General features: G+C 38.7%; 1 protein-coding gene across 15 annotated transcripts in view; it reads right to left on the bottom strand.

Moving 5' to 3' along the window:
- Positions 1-13,481, bottom strand: part of MEF2C (myocyte enhancer factor 2C) — a 163,134-nt gene that overhangs the window by 129,148 nt on the left and 20,505 nt on the right. For 2 of the 15 annotated variants that reach the window (XM_035099838.2, XM_035099840.2), the window contains exon 1: positions 13,436-13,481. The exons of 10 other annotated variants lie outside the window; for them this stretch is intronic. The gene's annotated coding sequence lies outside the window, so the exon portion shown is untranslated. 3 more of the 15 variants (XM_035099845.2, XM_035099847.2, XM_060280207.1) reach the window with 2 other exon arrangements.

The raw sequence follows: 13,481 nt of genomic DNA, 5'->3' as shown, positions 1-13,481 counted from the left end.
GCATGGGGCCAGGGAAGGGTGTGGTATCTGGGCAGGGATCTGGGCCCCAGATTTGGAGACCTGCACTCAGCCCTTGGGCCTGAGGTTAAACACCCTTACTTTTGCTCTATGCAAGGCATTCCACAACCACATCACAAGTGGCAGGTCAGCCAGACAGCAGTCATTCCTAATAATTCATGCTTGTTTGTTTTTCTCCCCGCCCCCCCCTTCTTGTTGGGATGTCTGAGTAGCAGCTAATATTTTTGCCTTTCAACTCATGGAAATTTCCTTGAAGTTTATCCTACACCTCCAAGGGCCATGTTCTATACCAAGGTATATTGCATGCAGGATAAACTCTCTGCAATGGTTTGAAGTGCAGAGTTCGACTACCCTTCACAGTTAAGGAACAAATTCAGCCCACAGACTACAACAGCTAAAGTTTTGTCCTACACCAAATAAGTATTCTGCTCATGGACAGAAGTGGGAATCCTAAGCACTTGCTGAAATGTAGGACACTTTCATGATGCTACAAATTTACTCTACTGCTACTCTAATCATATTTATTGTTCCAATATAGTTGAAATCAGTAGACAAAAAGGAGGTACTCCCCCTCTCCCATGCTATAATGAAATCATTCCTGAATCCTCCCACCAATGCACAACTCTAGCACATTGCTTAAGGCACATGACGAAATATCCATCTGAGAAAAATTAGCATAGTGCATCCTGGCCAAAACCTTCTCTGGAAACCACCTGGCTTTTTTTACACAAGCACAAAAGATTCCTCTTCTTTGTCTGCTGCTATGATCTGTATTTTCCACATCCCGTTTAATTCTTAACATCTTCATTTGTGTATTGTTTTGCTTATGCACACACACACACACACACACACACAAAAACAGGAAAAGAGAGAGAGAGAGAGACTTGCAACATGTCATGCTGCATCCTACATTTACAGTATCTGATACTCCCAAATTCCTGCATCTCATGACATTCTATACCTAACAACTCTAAGAGATAAAGTTATAGACACTTCTGGTTTTGCAGCCAACAAAAAGCCCTGCTTTATCTCACCGTCACTGCATCTCCTTATGCTCCGGCTTCAGAATATGAGAGAGTGACAGATAGATAACGAAAGCAGCAGCAGGATGAGAATTTGTTAACTTCTTACATCTGCTTGGAATGCCACAAACAGATACACTCGCAACTCTGAGCTAGAGTCCACAAAGGAACAGTAGCAGAGAAAATAAGAATTAGTAAGCACAATGTTGCATTTCAGTGAATTCCATGTTGCAGCAGCACTCTGACTGGAATGGCTGCAAGGGGGAATGCTGCATGTTTCAGAGGTTTAGCAGTACGACACAGGCTTCCACCCCATGTGAGACCCAATGAAGGTAGTGAGACATGCCTCCACATAAAAATGTGTAGTATTGTATTGCCAATCTCCACTTAAGACAAAAGTAGATCAGTGATAAATCTAGCCTTCAGCTCATCTTCACGCTACAAGTTGTTTTTATCAGCTGCATCTATATGTGTAAATATTGTAGCGCCTTACAATAAAAAAAATTTAAACAAAAAATTTCCATTGCAAACCAACTGTTCTCAAGTTGAAATTACTTTTAGATAAATGCCTGGCAAGAATAAATATGTGCTTGGATGTTCTAGCCCAGTTTGTTGGTATTCTTCTTTCAGGCAGCATAATAAAATCAAATGTAGATTCACATCCATTCAGTCAGCACAGTAAATATTAACAGTTCCAGAAACGGGACATTTACTACCATTTACTCCCCACTGCATGAGCTGCTGTATGTGTACACAGGAACATGAAAAAGCTACTTATATTAGGTTGTTTTCAACTAAGTTTTATTCAGAGTAGACCCACTGAAATTAATAGAGCTAATTTAGGAATGTTCGTTAATTTCCATGGATGTACTCTGAATATAACTTAGTTGGTGGAAAATGACTGCCAGCAACTCTTTCAACTTTCAGGCAAGGAGTTTCACAGCCTTAGCAAGAGATGCTGGGGACTGAAGCTGGGATCTTCTGCATACAGAGCAGATGATCTAACACTGGGAGTCACGTCCCTTTCCCCAAGTGTTATGGTACTGGCTATTCTATTACAGCGATTTCCCTAAATTACAGGCAGCAATCTGAAATGGGTTGCAGGGTTTTAAGCCCAGAGATCTCAGCTACACATTTTTTTCCACAGCAGTAGGACCAGGGATGACTCTTAAGAACACCCGTTAAAACCAAGTCCCAAAGTTTCACACCTTCCATAGCTTGCCTGCCCCAAACCCATTCATTGCTACTATTATTGCAAACTCAGGCCACCAGTTCTCACTCATCTTGGTCTAAGCAACACCAAAGCTTCCCATTCCTCACCTTCTCAGCTCTTTCTCAAGGTTAGCACATTCCCTTGCAAATCCTCAAAAGCCCAAAGACCCGTGTCCCTCACCAATCCCGCCAACATAAGCACCCATGCCACTGTCAGCCATCTACACAGTTCACTATTCATTGCAAATTCTGGCATGAGTAAAGCTCACACTCCTTTTTCTATGGCTGTGTCCCAATCATATTCAATCTGGATGAGGCTGACGCAGAGGTACACACTAGCCCACCCCCCGGGCTGCTTTGTATAGATTGTCATAGGAGTGCTATGGGTTGCATTAATGAGCCTGTTGAAGCCCCCCCCCCCAAAGGCCTTATGCTTGTCAGCTCCATCCTAAACGAAAAATCATTCTGTTGATTCCTTTGGTAGATCTCACTACACAATGGTTCCATTGGGTTATTTCATTAAGAGCCAAAGCAATGCAGAGATCAGCATATTTTGATAGTGACCTAAACCTCCATACTGTGGAAAAGCACAAATATAAGTATTTCCACTGCAAGATGCCTGTATTAATGGGGATTCTGGTGTGGGTGTTAGTGAGTAGCAGGGGTGGGTGGGTGGGTTTCTGAGCTTGTATAATCACATAATTGCACAAGTTGTCCTCCTCACAGCTGAGAAGGGGAGGGGCAGCTGATAAGCTATTGACATCATGGCATTACTTCAAAATTCAACTACTGGCTAGTTTGAGTCAGCATTATTATAGTGGTACCACAATTCTGCCCACCTCATATTGTGCCATTTGACTGTCCCGTTCTATCCCCAGACTCTCATTTTTGCCCCGACAACTCAATAAAAAATGATCTTCTGTCATTCTCATCCAATAGCCTCTTGTGACACATTTCACATATATTTTGAATATACAGTAATTACAAAAACACAGGAAAACGTAACTCCTGCGGTCAAAGTCAGCAAGCCCTCCTTCATAATTTACCATTGCAAAGTCACCATTTAAATATACTAGGTGAGACATGATATACATATATCAGCTTGCAATCAGAGAACAAATTTATTTTTCAGTGCTGAAGGCTAACTAAAAAGTCCCCCAACTTCACCCAGCAGACCACTTTAGGGTGGCACAGGACTCTTCTGAAACAAAAAAGCTATGTGAAGCCTGCAGTCCATCAAGCATACAGGTCAGCCATTCAAAAATAATGAAAGGTACAGTTTAAAGAAGTTTGGCAAAGGTTTCTTGCATTCAGCAAAACTCAAAAGACAGAATCAAAAATTGAAAATTTGCTTCAAAATACCTCAAATTTCTGTTGTTGAGAAATGATTGACAAATAAAGTAATTGTTCATTGGGAACAATTGCTAAGAAAATTTTCCCTACTAGACTGATCCAACTAAGCAGGTGGCCTCATGGCATCAATTCCACGTATATGTTAAAGTACTTTAGTAGTTTCATATTCAATCACTTCTTTAAAAATGTCGGGTTTCCAGCGACTAATTAGTGCTTTCCCTTTAAAATACAATATTAAATTATCTTCCACTGCAGGCACTGCCATGCTTTAAAATTTAATAACAGTATCCATGATCTTATATCACTAGGTTACAAAATTCTTTTTAAACAAAATGTTTACACTTTAAGCAGTTTAAATGAAATATTGTTTCATTCTCTTTGGTAGTTAACGATCATATTACTGTGATGTAAATTTATACATAAATGTATTTTTGGTTAAGTTCAATAGCTACATGCTACGGTAGTGGCAAGGATGCATATTCTACTCTGCATTTTAAGCTGTGTGATGCACAGAATGTCTAAGGCTCCTATGAACATTCCAGTTCGCATTCTGAACACTGTAAACTGGAGATGACAACTTCTTTTGCCGTGGACAGCAAAATTACTGCAGGTAATGTGTGTCAGTTCTTTTTTCCCAGACAAGCATGTACAATGCGACCAAAACCTGCTACAAAATACTTTTCAATCAAAGCAAACACTTAAAAAAATACGGTATTGGTTATAACAGTATCCTGTTAATTTATTTATTTATTTATTTATTTATTTATTTATTTATTTATTTATTTTAATCTTCTGCCCATGACTTTTGAAGCAATTTTTGAGAAAAGACTAAGGGAAACTACTAGACCAGATTCATCTGGCTCTCCCTCCTCACTGGTCTAGCTTGCCTAACCCCTTAAATCCAAATGCACGAGTGTCTCCTTTATAAAAGGACAGTATTTTGTTGAAAAATTATTTTATTAGCTACAACCCACCTGCAAATTTTTCTGTACCATAGGGAATGAGCAAGGAATAGGGAATTGGAGCAATAAAATCAAAGAGATGAAGAATTTATTTTGGAAATCATCATCCCCAATCTTCTTGGCATTATCTAGCCAAACATATCCACAGTGGGATTCCAAGCATGTTTTACCCTGAAGTAAAAACCACAAGTTCAATGGAACTTACTTCCTAGTAAATTGTGCTTAGGACTTCAGAATTAAACCCACTATTTGGCTGTGGAGGTTCTCACCACCAGAAGCAAAAACGTTGTCATTCTGGGAGTCCACGGTGTTAACATGGACACGAAGACTTGGCCTCCTAAAATGTGGTTTAGGGTAGCAAAATCAAAGAAGAAACAGGACCACCCAAATCCTCGCTCTGATGTGACTGTTTAGACCACATTGGGCTTCCTTTTTAAATCAGGAAGCTCTCTTGCTGTCGCCAATTGTGTAGGAACAACTTTGTCCATTTCACTATCCGGAACAAAAATCTGCTTTTCATCAAAACCGTAGCAGTTATTGCAGTTGCATTCTCTTTAACTGCACTGATAGTTTATATTTTCAGACAATTAAAATTAAGAAAACATTCACAATAGCTACATCATTTCACTGTTAAAAAAGCAACATTTTCTAAGGATTGTTTGATCTGCTAACATTGCTTCTATAGATGTTGTCTCTAAGCAATTAGTCCTCTCAGCCCTTTGTACAAAGTCTTTTCTCTTTAAACAGGTATTGATTGAATATTTAAAAGCAAATACTGCAGTTTAACCCAGGCAATAGTTGCATCCCGCAAGTGGCACTCATCCTGCTATGTTTACAAACTCAGCCACTGTCCTTAACTGAGTTTATCTCACTCTACATCTCTGGTTTAAGTACTAAAAGATAAAAAAATTAAAACATATATTAGATAGATTTCTAGGCCAGCATATAAACTTAGTATTGGCTCCAATCATATTGCAAATAATAGGGTCAACTGAATGCTGTCAACAATCAACATTAAAGACTGGTAATATTAGCCCCTCTCTGCCCCACTGAGAATAAAGCAACACTTTGCATATACCGTAACTATATTTTCTTTTTGTTATCTTTTTTAACTGCAGAGGAGGGAGGATAACATTTAACTCATTCCCTGATCACATTTTTCTCCATTTCAAATCACTGCCTAAGTGGCATTTCCTCTAAAAGGTTTGCTTCAAGTGTTAGTTTAATCACACTTTCAACTTCATTGTTTTGCTTTCTGTAAAATTTCCCCTCCCAAGTAATTTTGCTTTTTTTGTGTGTGATCAAAATAAGCATTGGGGCATAGTGAAAAGTGAGTGAGCATGTAACATAGTTTACTCTTTATATTCTGGCATGCCCACATAGTCGGGTCTGCCAAAACAACTGTTTATTCTAAAGGTAGCATCAATTCTTTTGTAACGTCTCCACCACAAAGAATTTTTAAGAACAAGTTCCAGAACTCAGAGCTCTACGGTGGTCTTAATTTATCAGATATAGTCCGGGCATTGCTATAGACAGAACTTGCCAACATCAGCGGAGGGTGTAAGTCTGACATACCCAGAATGTCACCAGAGTACCAAGGCAGCACCACACATGGCTCTGTTGCCTATGAGAAAACTCTTTAGCTCTTTTTCATTAGGCAATGTTTGTCAGGACCTGCACTGGGAACCTTCATTTCTGCATGGCTGCCCTGTGTGGTCTGCTACCCAACCTGGCACCTTCCTGGCATTGAAGTGTTCTCAGGTCCCAGACTTGTTCCTTAGATCCATGTTGGCCATTGGGTCCTCCGGGACTTGAAAGACTATGAAGGCTTCCTGTTTTGACTTCCTGAACATGATCTTCCTTGCTCTGGTGTATTCCTGTGCATTCTTCAGCTCCGGTTCCCACTATGGTCTCTCCGAGCTAACTCCTTGGCTCAGCTCCTAGTTCCCAGCCTCCTCTGACAGCTGACTCTGTTGTGACACTGTGATACAGTGGCATCCAGCCTGTGGCCTATGCCGTCCCTTCCATTTCCTGTTCTTTACTCCCATCCTTGACAGTGATGTGACAGAACACGGGCACTGGCTTAAATCATTCTGGCATAACAAGATGTTCTCATTCATTCAGCACTGATGTCCTGAATTGCTATGATAGCTTTATGGACAGGGGGAACCTGTAGGAACTGGGGGAGAGGGTCAAGACTTATGGATGTGAGAGATGGAGCACAGTAGAAATAACTAAATCTCTCATCTGTAGCAGTGGTAAATTTAATTATTCCAATCCAGCCCACTTACTTTACTCTTAGTTGCAGTGCCGCTACTATGATCTCGTTTAGAAAGAAATTATACATTTGTCTTCAAGGACTCCCCCCCCCCCCCGCTTGCCACAATAGTTTACAAGATCTTCTAGGCACACTTGCTTAACAGGATTGCCCAATAAAATCCAGGTCCTTCTTTAATGTAATGTACGCAAGCATTAAAAGTTGCCTTCTGTTTTCCAGGAAAAAGAAAAGTATGTCTTTTCATGGGAAAGTGTGCAATCCGTTTTGCTTGTTTGCTTTCCTGGCTAAAGGGTGAAAACCTCTCATGCATTTTGACATTTCCAGCATGTACATATTTAACTAACCATTTGGGAATTGCCACAAATGCCTTACTAGGGAATGCTTCAACACAGTTTATCATATCCTACGCCATTTCCTGCTGAAAGGACAGGTGAGCCAAAAAGAGTGTAAACATTCTGGCCCCCTCCCCAAACCTACTCAGTTCTATATCACCTTTCTGGAGCGTTCTGGAATACACACTCATGTGAACATGCATGTACACTTACTAATTTGTCGCCTACCTGGATTTTACGTTTCATGCATTCTTATACATTCAGTACAGCTTGCACTACACCCCCACCCCTGAAGAAAAGACATTTCCAGGTGCAATCCTGTGCACAATCCATCTATTTAAACTCCACTGGCTCCAGAGAAATTTAAACAGCCTAACTATGTGCAAGATTGCAGCCAAAGTGTCCTGTGGCACCTGAGCAACTGATAAATAGTAGCCCAAGAGCTCACATCAAGAGTCTAATTCATTAGATGCCTTTGTTAAAACCACTTAACTTGATAGCAAGAATCTGTAAGGTGACAAATGAGCCATAGTCCCATCACAAATGACATGAATAAGTGGCAGATTCCAGAATTGTTCTTTTTCCACTGCACAGACATTTGAAATACAGCGAATTGTGTGGCAGAATTTTAGCTTAAAGATTTGCCACACTTGATAAAAAATAATAACAAATTTCAGCATATGTCAGCAAGAACTACACACCCAGAAAATTGTTTTAATTGAGTGTATATTAACAGACATCTTCAGCTGTGGGTTGTAGTGGGGGGACCAGTTTCTTTCAGATGCTTTTAGTCTATATTGTAAATTCTAGACAGAATGAGGCTAATTTTCATATCACCTCTGTATTTGCAGTCTAGGCCATAAACCACATTTATGGCACCTTGTGACATCTTGGTCTTGTGTCAGAAAGAAATTACATTTCATTGCTGAGGATGTTCATATCCCAATACTTTCTCCAAAAGTTGAGATTTGTGAAAAATGGTTTAAAGCTACCTAAACAGACTTTCATGATTACACAAGACAAACGCAGCTGGTGACCCATAAAAGACCACCACACAACATTTTGTTATAACAATAAGAAAAAGTTGCTAAATTCTGATAAGCAAGTTTCTCCCTTCCTAATACACCCCTCTACTGCTAGATGATATTCACTTCATTAAGTTATTCAGCAATCCATTGCGACCACACAAAACATGGGAAAACTAAGAGATTTTTGTTTGGTGGCTTGGCCCCCACTGAAAATAATCACTACCAGAGATATTTACAGATTGAAATGATAATCTGTATGCTGTAAATGCCGCTTACAACACAGACATATCCAGATTTTATAAAAACATGTAACACAAACCTAAGCCAGAGCAGTTGTGAGCTTCCACTCTATTCTTGACACTTGAGAGTAAGTTGAAAGAATACATTTAATTCCCAGCAGCATCTACACATTCTATTATTAAACTTTATTATTAATAATGCTTCATGAAGTATAACAACATGCCTTAAAACAGTTTCTTGCCACTTAAACTTCTACTTTATAGTGCTATGAAATGCTCAGGGTAGGTTAAACGCTCTATTACACTGTTTATATATTTTCGCAGCCTCAAAGTAAGACGGCAATCTTGCCACCGTTCGTTTTCAATGCTTACACACTCCAGTCCACAATCTAGTTAAACCAGAGTGCTTTGATTTAAGTTGACTGGCACCCTAGTCCTAACACATCATTTAAAAACAAATCCCACTAGTTTTGAAAGAGCTTATTTCCAAGTAAACATGCTTAGGGACATAGCTTTGGGTGAGTCCTTTCTCTCTAGTGACTGGCTCTTCTTCTCTATAAGCATTTATTTTAAGCCCCACTGATTCCAGTGGAACTTACTTCCAAGTGAGTGTGCTTAGGATCACAGTCCAAATCAGCTTATTAACATGTACTGCACCTTAACCAAGCAATGAATCCTGCAAATAAGGTCATGTGAAATGAAAAGGTGGGGGCGGGGAGGATGAGGGCAAGAGAGAAACACATAGGAAATGAAATTTCCTATATGACAAATAGGGGGAAATCTATAGCCAAATGAGTGTTACCCATTTTAATTATATTATTTCTAATCCTAAAAATACAAACCATCACAAAAAAATTTTTTAAGCATATCAGTATGAATTTTAGAGATCACCTTTACTTCTGCCAAAGGCAATGGAATGGAATGTTTACATTTATGGCTGACTCATTGAGGTCACATCGCGTAAGACACCGAGGGGTATCCATTGGGTTTCATCAGGTTTTAATAAAAGGGGAGAAACTAGACAATTAGTCAGCTAGAATGTTCAGTGCTTCCAAAGTTTAATTCAAAAAAAATATTAGTTAACCCTCCAGAGATGCAAATACAAAAAACACAACTGAGTATTCCATTCTAAAAGATAGCCAAAAGCTTCCGGGAGGAAGAGTTTAAAAGCCTTGCACAAATAAAAAAATTAATAAATTATAAACTGAGGCAAATAGCTGCCATCCTGAAATTATTCAATAGCAATCCCCATGATTCCAACAGAAATTCCCCAAAATAAACTTGTTAGAGGATTCACTGTGCCTTTACGTTACATTTTGCTATAGAGGTACAGTAAGAAATAGGTGTAGTCTTTGACTTTCTGAATGATTACGGTACTTGGGAGGAAGGTTCATATAACCAGGTACTGCATATGCATAAAACTTTAAGGTTCTGTAGTAATTGCACAGCCACTGAGCTCTCAAAGCATCAGAACACCATTAAGCTGCAATTTTTGAATGATCACATTGCAATCCCACCTCCATTTTTTTTTTATAAAAAATGATTTCCCCATGCTTCCAATTGCACTTAACAATGACTAAGCAATCATGCTATAGTAGCCCTTATGTAATAAATAACCAATTGAAAATGAAGTGTGCCTTGCCACGCAGCAGCAATCAGCTTTTATCTCTGTCCAATCAAGTTGACATCTGAACTGCCTAATCCTCCTTTTGTAAGGCACATAAGACTTTGTTGTCACTGTTGGTTTTGTGAATTGTCTCTATAAGCTGCTCTGATTTCCTAAAGATGACAAATCCCAGCGAACAGCCAAGCTCTGCTGCACTGCAGTCAATGCGACAGTTGAGATTAAGGTACAGAACTGAAGATACTAGGATTTAATCACCTGTCCGCATGTAACATATTGACCGTCAGCTCTCAGGAGATTAACTTAAATCTGTTCAGAGCAGCAAACCAATTGCTATATTCAAAAAGCAAAGGAATGTGCCTGAATATCTGCAGATTTCACTTGCAACTTCTGCAAGTCTGCACCAACTAGTTCTAAAGTATGTATGTTGTACTTTACAAACGTAAATGCTGCAGACCTGTCATTTAAAGCCACAACTTGCTACACTCAGTAAGTTAAAAAACTTTTTAGCAAGATGTATACTTTTTTTCTGAATTTCATTTATATCATTTAACTTGCCAGGTAGCCAGGAACGTACATTTACATAAAACCTGAATTTAATACGGGGAAAGAACCCACATTACACAAAATACAACATGATGTGTAGAAATGATGAAGACACTATTTTTATTTCCATGAATAGAACTTTGTGAACCTCATATAGAAATAATCAGAGAGTTTAAAACCACTCAGATCCATGTTATTCTAATTTTGGTTAGGCTACATAGCTAAGAAGTTGGTCTATGTCCAACAGGTTAAAGTCTGAAAGTTATTAAAGTGATCATTCTCTCTGGCATCTCACATGAAATCATGACTTGCTGAGAACATTTAAAAGGCTGCTTGTCTTGTAGAGAAAGTATGCCCTTGATTAGTGTGTCAAACGTCTGAAAAATTTACTTCTTAGAAATAATACATTTTAAAAGCAAAGTAATTGTGAACAAATTCTATTTAAATACAACAACACTGGCAAATAACTTTCCTTTAGCAGCAAGTTCCATAGATTTCAACAGAACTTACAACTTAGTAAATGTGTTTTGGATTGCGGTGTTACCCATTTTTATCCACGTAATAAATGGAACATATAGAACTTAATTAGTTTTCAGTCATAAATGTTGAAGTTGAACTGGTAGGAATATCCTCCTAAGTGTTACTTAATATTTTTAAATCACAGGACAAAAATATTTTTACGTCTATGAATATATGCCTTAAGTATATAAATGTATTTAGTTTAGGTATATTAAGACAGGTACCTGCTTACATGAAGGTTTATGAAAAGTCAGCCATCTGCCCAATTATCATAAGAATTTATCAACAAGTGAGTTATTTGCCTACAACTTTTTTCCAAGTAAACATCCTTACCATGAGGGTACTACATTGTCATTATTACACGCATAAAGGATTTCGGAACAGGCAACCCAAACAAGTAACTTTAACTGCATTCTATACAATTATATTTGTAATGCAACCCCAGGTACACATATCTGAGACAACCTCGCTATAGGTGCAGTGTTTATCATTTAGCACACTTTAGAGAAAAGCAAACCTCATATATTCCAACTATATGCAGTTATCAGCAAGCATAAATTGGCTATCTAATCATTTATGTCATATTTGGAACCTGTCAAAAAGAGATTTCTTTCTGCTTATCAGCTTCATTTTACTCATCCCTATGAGTTGTCTATTGTTACCCAAGCAGTTTTGTGAACTCACAGAAAGATCTGCAGGATCAAATCATAGAACTGCCCCCCCCCAAAAAAAAACTAGTATCATAACATACAATAACAATTCATATATGTATGTTTTGCTAAATTTCAGGCAATGCTTTCCCAATCTTGAGGATTTTAGCCAGTGAAATATATTCCAGTGCTTCCAGTGGCCCTGAGTAATCTTGTATAATATTAAGAATAGATACAATGTGCACTGAAGCATAGGGGGGACATATAAATGCTTCAAAAGATGCTCATTTTATTGACTATAACTTCCTTAAAATGTAAGCAACACATTATGATAAAAGACTCCTTGAACCTTATTTAGAACTGAAGTAGCATCCTGAAATAACTCTGTAAAAAATAGGTCTTGGTTCACAGGTGATTATACTCCTATGTCCTGCCTCTATTATGCCTTAGGGTTTAGCATTATTATATTACATATAAATATGTATACTCTATAACGACAGTGCCACTGCTAAGTGCCACTGGGAAAGGGGAAAAAACCAACATATCTGTCTAATGTAATTGGCCAACTGGACACTTTTATATCCTCTAGTAAAGCAAATGTAAGGTACTGATATATTTAAGACAATGGTCTTCATGTTTCATTTTATATATGCTACTAAAAAGCATTTTGTCTTGAGCTAGGAATCTACAGACCACCTCTGCAATATTGGCTGGATGCCCTTCTTCCGCTTAATCATCTTAAAACAGTAGCAGGTATGTGGTGCGTACCATAAGCATTTAATTTTAAAAGACCTATATTGGTCTAAAGACGAGACACTACAAGCTTGGCCAGTTACGTAAATATGAAAATAACAAGTTCTACAAATCAGATAAACAGCATTATTAAAGTGACACTGTTCTCACATGATCTCCCAAGTCAAGTTTATTGAGCTACTCCAAAATACAACTATTTTCAAATAATGAAACACATTCTTCTATAGATTTCCCTTCTTCCTTCACACAAAACTAACACTGGGTGAAAATTAGATAAATAATGAAGTTAGACCACTTGCCAGGGAGCAATCTAGCTTTGCTTAACTTACAGCTAAAGTTGGAAAGGCTGCAGAGAGACAGAGACCTTTTCCCATTCGGATCTCCCAGATTCCCCCATCTCAAAGCAAAGTGTGCAAATGAAAAAGATGCTCTGGGAGGGATGCTATGTCGAAAACCGAGGCATTAAAACAAAAGTGACGTGCTGCACACAGCCAAGTTGAAAAGGCCATTTGCACTTATGCCAGCTTATTTCTTCACTGCACTGTTTGATAACTCGCAGGGCAAGTACTCCAAGGTCAGACAAACAAACCTGAGTGCACTTCACAATATCAAAACACACCAATGACGCGAACTAACTTCATGAAAGTTTAAATACTCACGCGGCTGATGGAGGATGGGGAGGGGAGGGGAAAGAGAAGAGACACAATTTCTCTGCAACTTTAACTAGGTTGGGTTTGAGTGCAAAGTTACTTTAAAGCCACCCGGTTACGCTATGTCCGCGCCACGCACGTTCCCAGCGCATGCTAAGCCTCCTGCCATATAAAACATTGCAATGCCTCCACGAGGGGCTGAAGGAGCAAGTCTATGCTACTTCTCGATGAAATCGCACGTGTACTTACATTGCAAAGGGCTGGATGATCAGGCTAGTCCTTGAGATATTTCCCC

Source organism: Zootoca vivipara, chromosome 11, assembly GCF_963506605.1.
Source record: "Zootoca vivipara chromosome 11, rZooViv1.1, whole genome shotgun sequence".
Taxonomy (NCBI): domain Eukaryota; kingdom Metazoa; phylum Chordata; class Lepidosauria; order Squamata; family Lacertidae; genus Zootoca; species Zootoca vivipara.
The sequence above is the reverse complement of the archived record's forward strand: the minus strand, read 5'-3'. Positions and strand labels throughout refer to the sequence as shown.